Genomic DNA, 9,039 nt, shown 5'->3' with positions numbered 1-9,039 from the left:
TGTCCACATCCCTCTTGAAGTGCGGCGCCCAGAACTGGACACAGTACTCCAACTGTGGTCTAACCAATGCCACATAGAGGGGGAGAATTACCTCCTTGGATCTGCTCGAGATTCATCTGTGGATCAGGTATGGCTGGCCTTCCTGACTGCATCCCCACACTGCCGGCCCATGTTCATCTTGGCATCAATAGTGATTCCAAGATCCTTTTCTGCCTCTGCACTGACAAGAAGGGAGTTTCCCAGCCTGTAGGTATGGTGCTCATTCTTCCTCCCCAAGTGCATCACCTTGCACTTGTCAGTGTTGAAATCCATCCCTTTTGGTGAGCCATGGGGGCTTTTGCTCCCTCTTGCCCCCTTTGATCTATGTTTGATCTATATATATACATAAATCAGAAAAGCATATTTATCAACTGTGCATATAAAACCAAACTATGCCACAAACAATAAACAATAAAAAGGAAAAAAAGGAGAAAAAAAGAGTTGGGAAAAAGGGCTACAAGAATTTAAAAGAAGCATGCAATGAGCAACAAACTAGATACAAATATAATCCAAGAATTCCTTCCAAACTGCAATAACCTTTTCAAAGCAGTTAAGTCTGCTAAACACGACTCTCCATAAATGCCAGCTGTACCATCTCATTGTACCAGATTTTGACCTTTGGAGATGTCCTAATTTTCCAATGTAGCAATATAATCCTGTGCGTTACTAATAAACTCCACTGTAAAAATGCAATTTAGAAAAGATTCAGTTTGAATTCCTTTGGGAGATACCCAAGAACACACACATTTGCCAAAGGCCTCAGTGCCTTGTCCAAATACATATTAACTCCAGGTATAATTTCTTGACAAAAGAATTGATAGCATATGACCAAAACATGTGACCAGGCATTTCCTGCAATGCGTCACATCAACTTGTGTCTACTGGCAGGATTTTTTTTTTTTAAGTTTAGAAGGAGCCCAACGCAGATGAAAATGATCTTTTCTTGTATAAGACTATGTTTGAACAGAAGAGTCCATAAAACATATTGGCAAGATCCTCCTTCCAAACCAGCTGCTTGTGCTTGATACCACTATAGTAGTTAGGATACAAACCCTATTGGGTTATCCCAATGAAATGTAATAGCATAATGCAAATACAAATTTTTACTAGGAAAGAACCTCTGAGCTGCAAGTAATATTTTCTAGATATACTTATATGTAACAAGATCCAGCTTTGGTGTTAAACAGTGAATGTCTAGAGTTTCTCCTGTGAATGGGGTTCCTTTCCTCTGGTCCTGATCTTTGTTTTGCATGTCTGGCTTGCTCTTTTAGCCTTTTTCTTTTTTAATGCGTTTTTGCAATGACACCTTCAGCTATCAAGCAAAACCTGAAATGTAACAAGACGTTTTCCAGTATCTCAAATAAGCCTGGCATGATACTTATCAGAAGACAATAGTGCTTTACAACAGTGTGGAAATAAATGGAGAGAACTCTAAATAGCTAGTGAGGATTTGTAGATAATTATATGAATTGCATGCCATTCAGCACTCAGAAATCTATAGGATGGAACAAATTGGAGGAAAATAAGGGCATCCTTTTAGTGTTTTGAAATAAATAAGACTGACATTTCAGGAAGACAGAATGGGGAAAAAATCAAGCAGTACAGGGCAAGGTATTGCCTCCTTCAGAATTTAATCTCTCAATAGTTCATTTTGGATTCTCACGTAAATAGTATGTTGCCTGGAGCTAGATTTGCTGGAGACTGGTGGAACACACAAGACCCCCTTCTACTGCTGAAGTAAGATGTATTAAAACTTTTGCTAATCAAATCTGACAGCTCTCTCTTAATTAGGGACATAAAATGATATTGTCCTAAACTAAATTGCTTATATTATTGTGATGTGGCTTCTTGTACATATACCATCATCAAACTGATTTGAATATTGATTAAATCACATATGGGTATAAATGCTGAAGTTCAGGTCTAAGGATTTTAGTTTTAGTGCTAGTGGATTTTCAGACCCAAGATTTTGGTTCTGTTCATCATTTAGATGCGAACCATAGATCTGATTTTCAGTCCATTTTACACAATATTCTGACATTTATGGACAAAGTGATGGGGTTCATGCCCATTTTTAATGTAAACTTATGAAGAGGAAACTAATATAACATTAATTCATTATAGCTTTTTAGCCTGCATTAACACCACGTTTTGTTAAAAATGCCTTCTTCCTCTTAAAACATGCTCATTTTGTATGGTAATGATGACAAGAAAAGGGGATAGGTTCTTGCAACAGCTGGGTGAAAATGTAGTCTCAGAGATATATCATTCTTTCTATATCAGTCCTTTTTGGCTGTAGTAAATAAAACCAATACTACAGCATAGCTAAACATCACAAAGTCTCATTAAATCCATTACGTATCTTTAAGGCATTCACATATCCTCATTGTGGTTTAAATGCCACATTCAGATAAATCTGGATTTTAAAAATGCTGCTTGTCTACTTCTGTTCTTCTCTTTCCTGAAAGGTTAAGTGAAAATGAACTAATTAGTAAGCAAAATTAGACTTTGGTGATTGTACTTTGGTGATTGTAGTTTGGCACTTTACGCTATTACCCTTCTAAATTTTAAGGTGAAACTGATTAAATTAAGGATGACTTTAATTCTTCTTTATTACTATACCTTTATGTGCTTTGCATTGTTTTAATTAATGCTTATGAAGTGTGCAAAAGGATGAAAAGGAGATAATCACAATCCATTAACAAAATTTAACATTTCAGTTTTAAGGCTTGATATGCTAATTGTGTACTGCTGTTTTCAAACCTTTAAAACCCATAATTAATTACTTCCAATAAGGAGTAGAAATGAGGCCATCTGTAGAAAGTGAAATCCTATGCAATACTGAGGCGAGATACAAGAGAGATGAAGAAAAGAGTTGAGCATTGCCTGAATGTCTCTTAATGGTCTATAATCTATACCATCAAATCCACACTGTCCAGGTGAGCCTTACAGAAGTATCTGTGGCTACTGATGAATACTCTCCTCAGAGACTGGAATACTAGCTAGGATCCCTGAGCCTTATCATTTCTCTGTCAGCAAATGGCTGTGAAACACTAATGTCAACAGCGACTGCATTAGCTCAAGTGACAAATACCTGCACTGCAAATCTAAAAGGTGGGCAAATCCTTTGACCCATTTGAGAGTCAGTAGGGTTCCCTCCAAGTGGGGGTGGATTTGCTATTTAAAAATCTAGGACATTACATTAAAACAATCCTCAGACACTAAAGAATGCTCATGTAATTTTGATTGTGTCCTCTTAAGATTAAATGATTTTTAATTAATAGGCTATCATACCATTTTGCCCCAGCACCCCTATCTCACTCAATATGGGCTTCCATATTTCTCCTAACTCATGGAATGTTATTCCCAAGCTAGCTCATAAAGCCACCACCCAGTTTTCCTCCAAATCTCTCTGAACTATGGGTGACAGGATGGCATACGTGGTGTTGTATTCACTTGAAGTCAACACAGGTATGAGAGTTGGCTCTTGCTTATCTGACATTTTTCACTGGTAGTCTATCTATCAATGGCATCACAGATTTTATGATATTAGGTTCCATCAGCATTTCATTCACACCTTGGGTGATATGATATTTCCCTGTGGTCATCTAAGTAGCAGTATTGTAGGTATATACATGGCAGTTTTGACACCTATATGCAGAAAACTACTCTACCTGTAGGCTTGCACATGTAGGTGCATACATGGGTGTAAGTCCTAAAAAGAAAAGAGGAGAAGTGCTGCTGCTTTCCCATGTTATATCGCTAATAACTAAGTGGCTAGAGAAATCACTAGGGAACCTACAGAGCCAGGTTCCAAGCCACCCTTGCTCAAAAGAGATTCAAATCCAAGCCAGTCACTTCTCAGCACAAGTGGTAAGCACCATACCAAAGGTCAGGAATTAATCAAGGTCTCTCTCCAGCACTCTTTGTGTTGTCAGTGTCCCTTTTGCAAGGAGGAAGTGAAGGAGACCCTCTACCATGCCTTCTTTGACTGCCCCTGGCCTGCAGCCAATCTTTGCTGCCCTTGACACCCACTTTGTTGTAGTGGACTTAGACTTCAGCAAGTTGGCATACTTCTTTTCAATCCTGTTCCAGCCCTGGCTAACTCCCTCCTGCCTGAACAATTTCCTCCTGGACCAAGCTAAGATGGTGACAGTGAAGAGTCACCAGAGCTAGCTTACCAGGTTTGGCTCTGATGATGACCTCCACCTCTTTTGGTTCCTCATTCAGACATATCTGACCTTTGAATTTGGGCACTTTGCCTAACACAAAATGTGGACCAGTTGGCACCCCTCTAGGTTGAGGGGGTTCTATACACTGTGGAGCACGGTATTGTCACGTTATTGAATTGTTCTTCTTTGGTTGTTTGTCTTCATGCCTATCCCCATGTGGGGTTCTGTGCTTGTAACTGATTGCTTTTGACTGTTTTGGTTTTTTTTGAATGTTTTACTTTTTTGTAATAATGTTTTAAAAAATTTTAAAGTATTCCTGATACCTGTGGAGATAGGAGGAAAAGAACAAGTGCAGAGTGGAGAGAAGCTGATTAACTGTCCCTTGCATTGCTTAAAGTCACTGGGGGAAAAATGAATGAAGGACAGTGTAAGGGGAAGTTTTTGACTCACTGGGAGAAAGGGCCCAGGCTAGTATCCAGGTCCTCCTGCCTTCCGGCAGCCACCTCATGGATGCATCTACACGAGATACGTTACTGAGCAGTAGACTAAATCTACTGTGCAAAGCATCATTATCTGCACATACACAGCATTTACTGCACAGTAGTTTAGTCTACTGCGTGGTTGGCTACTAGATACAGGTAGTTGATTAACCATGCATTAGCTACTGCACAGTAGCACATGTGTAGACAGCTGACAAGGAGCAAATTGCTCCTGGTCAGCCCAGGCAGCTGTTTCCCAGTCCCACAGTCCAATTGGCAGACTGGAGTCCAGGCTGAGAAGCTGTCCTCTCCCCCAGCAGCTTTTTCCTAGACCTGCACCCCAATCAGCAACTGGTGGATAAAACACAGATTGGCAGATTGGGCTGTGGGGCTTGGAAACAGCTACTGGGGAGCAGACAGCTCTCCTTGCCCTCCAAAGCCCAGGCCTGACTCAGATACCCCCTGCCAGACCAGGACTAGCACCTGGGGGAGCCTGGAGCTCCCCTTGCCTGCTGTAGAGAGGCAGGGCAGGGCAGAAAGAGCCCTTCATTGAACTGCTCCTGGCAGGAGCAAATTTGCTCCTGACAAGCACATATTTAGACAAACCCTTGGGGATAGCTTACTGTGCATTATTTTATTGTGTAGCAAGCTTACGGTGCATTAATAGCAAATGTAGATGTGCCTACTGGGTCGTACACCATCTGGCTTGCTCTCTGCCTTCTAAGAGGGACAGCTTCAAAATGAACACCAAAGAAGGGTATGGATAATGTCTGAGCTGTAGCTTCATTGTTAGAGCAATGTACTTAAAAAATGTTAGTTCAGATGTCCTCCAGATTTGCAGGTGAGTGCCTTATAACTATTCATTCCTCTCAGCCTTGTTGTACAGCCTGTTTATTATTCTGTGTATGCCATGGCAGCTAGCTAAAACCTGGCATAGGCACTTGAAGTTTGCCCCATTTTTTGTGTTTTATTCATTACAAAGCACTTTGGCATTTAACAAACAGTGAATAATACTCTTGTTGTCATATTTCCAACTTTATGCAGTTCCTATGTTTTATTATGGCAATTAAACATAGAGCCAAATAGATACACACTGTTCAGTGCAAGGCCTTAAAGTCAAATGGAGTTTTTCTTATTTCATTTTTTTAATTTCAGTTTGCTATTGTGTTTACAATGGGTTAATGTTTTGTGTTCTGCTTATTTTTCTTACTGCAAAATGAAATAAATGCGAATGTCTCCCAACAAATGTACCCTTAGAGACCCCTACTAATTGGGACAACTGCTGTAACTGGCAGATTTCTCTTTTTACTGGGGTCTGTGCCAAGAAAGAGATTTCCACTGTATCACATTAAATACCAAGCATATTTTTAACTCAAGAACAAATGCAACTATCACCACTCTCTCCATATTGAAAATACTATAGCATTTGCAGCCACACAAAATTCAGATATTATGACAGCACACAGAACTAACAGAGTGCAAAATACCTATTTTAAGTTAGATAATTATAGAACATACATAATTATGTACTCTGCTGATCATACAGTAAGAATATAGAGACAGATCCTATAGTCCTTATTCATGCTGTTCTATAAATAATCCCATTCAAGACTAGCGAGTAATTGTTTAGCATAATCCATGCATGGTGGATTATGGAATACAGAATCTGGGCCCTAATGATTTATTTAATAAATGTATGTACATACCAGGAGACAGGCATATCATCCACTGAGCATTCTAGATAGCAGGCAAAACCTATACTTGTCACAAGTCAGTGCTCTTATCTCATAAAATATAACTTTGGCTTTAGGGTATTAATTTGTACAACAGAAGTGTCCTATTGAGGCATTCCAAAACTAACACTTTGGAGGATTACTTCTGGATTAACTGTGTTTTCAAGAGATGGTCTTTAGGCTACTAAGGCTAAGACTATAAATCTGACAAGGTACACAGTGCCCTTTCAGGAAGTTAATTCTCAGTTTAAAGAACAAGCAAGTCAGCTATCAGGTTAACATGTTATCAGTGAGAAAAGTGTAATCAGACTTTTATAATTTTCTTCTGGAAGGCCTAAAGAAGATATCTTTACTGAATATTTAATGCTCCTTTATTATAATCTTTATTAGAGTTGATCCAGCTCACTAGAACTAGCTCAGTGAATGGCACTGTAATTGAAATCACCCAGGTTAATTCTGGGTCACTCTGACTGTACTGAAGAAGTACCACACATCTCCTAGAAAGAACCATCACTCTTTGCCATCAGGCTTTGATAATTAATGAATAAAGGAACAGCTTAGACAGTAAATTTTCTGCTGAATGGTGGTGAGACAGATGAAGAGATGAAGGAGAGGCTAGACATATTCCTGATCATTCAGCCAAGGCAAAGGATATATATGAGAGCTTCCAAGCTATGCAGAACTAACATGGTTTGCTTTTCAACATAAACAAGAAACCCTAACACCTCACTGGAGGGAGAAAGAAGATTAATCTATAATCTGACCAGACTGGGAATTAAAACAATAACAGCACAACCTTTTGAAGAGAAGCCCTTTATCCAGCACCTCAAAATGAAGCAATTGTCAGCAATGTAAAAATATGCTCAGCAACTAATGCCTAGGGGGCATCAAGGACAATGATTATGTTGATTATGTATGTGTCAGATTTCTTCAAGTGTCAGTTAAGAAAACTCTATGACCTTGACACTGGAACTACAAAAGACTTCTGAAATCTGCAGACTCTCACTGAAATGACAGCCTGAGAGAAATGTCAATTGTGTACACTAAGTTGCTCTACAGCACCTGTAAAGATAGACAAGTGTCAGCTGTCAAACTAATTTTTGGAAGAAAGTATTCTGAAAAGGGGACTAAATATGGATCCCTTTTCTTAGTTTCTCATTATTACTGCAGAAACCATTAAAAATTAAATTATTAGAACAATAACATTTATCACATCTATAGTGCTTCCTATCTACAGATAACACTTTATAGACATTAATTTTCTCCTAGCAACATATCTAGTATGAAGTAGGCATGCTTATGTCTCTCACTTAGAGATCTGAGGTTCAAAGAGATTACCTAATTAAAGAGATCACTCAAAAGCTGTGGAAGAGGAGGGAGTAGAGCCCAGTCATCTGACTGCTACTGATAAGCCTTATTCACTGGACCATCCTCCATCAGACAGGTGAGCCAGCCATCACTTCTCAGAGTCTTTTCAATACAGGACACTCAGAAAAGTTAAGGTGAATCACCTAATTGTCAGCACCTGACAAATGACGCCCAGGAAAAAGCAAACTTGCTAAATGGGTACTTTGCGTCAGTTTTTCATCAACCCCATGGGACAGCCCTGCCCACTATGGGACAGGAAGGCCTGGGCGAGGGAGATTCCTTGTCCTCCATCGAAACTGACCTCATGAAGGAACACCTAGACAGGCTGGATACCTTCAAGTCAGCCAGCCCTGATGGGTTACACCCAAGGGTACTCAGGGAGCTGGCGAGCATCATAGCTCCACCCCTGGCATGGATCTTTGAGAGTTCTTGGCACTCTGGTGAAGTACCCAACAATTGGAAGAAGGCCAAGGTCATGCCTATCTTCAGGAAAGGGAGGAAAGTAGATCCAACAAACTACAGGCCCATCAGCCTAACCTCTATCCTGGGGAAAGTCTTGGAAAAGATTATCAAGGAGGCCATCCTTAACAGACTAGCTGAAGGCAATATCCTGAGGGATACCCAGCATCGGTTTGTTGTGGGTAGGTCTTGCTTGACCAATCTCATTTCCTTTTATGACCAGGTGACTTATCACCTGGACAAAGGGGAAGAGATCGACATCATATACCTCGACTTTAAAAAAGCCTTTGATTTGGTATCCCACGATCACCTCTTAGTTAAACTGGCTAACTGCAGCCTTGACATCACCACAATCTGCTAGCTGGGGAACTGGCTCTACAGTAGGACGCAGAGGGTGATGGTCGCTAGGAGCCAATTGTCTTGGTGTGCTGTGACCAGTGGGGTCCCACAAGGCTCTGTCCTAGGGCCTATACTGTTTAACATCTACATCAATGCTGTGGACACTGCTGTCAGAAATGGACTGGCCAAGTTCACTGACAACACCAAACTGTAGGGTAAAGCATCCACACCTGAGGACAGGAAGGTGATCCAGGCAGATCTGGACAGACTCATGAAATGGGCAGATGAGAACCTGATGGTGTTCAACACCGAAAAATGCAAGGTTCTCCACCTTGGAAGGAAAAACCTGCACCATGCTTATACGCTCGGTAGTGCTACGCTGGTTAGCACTACAGATGAAAGGGATGAAGATGAACATGAGCCTTCAGTGTGATGCTGCAGCTAGTAAAG

This window comes from Crocodylus porosus, unplaced genomic scaffold (genome assembly GCF_001723895.1).
Source record: "Crocodylus porosus isolate Cpor-Errol unplaced genomic scaffold, CroPor_comp1, whole genome shotgun sequence".
Taxonomy (NCBI): Eukaryota; Metazoa; Chordata; order Crocodylia; family Crocodylidae; genus Crocodylus; species Crocodylus porosus.
Note: the sequence above shows the minus strand (reverse complement) of the source record.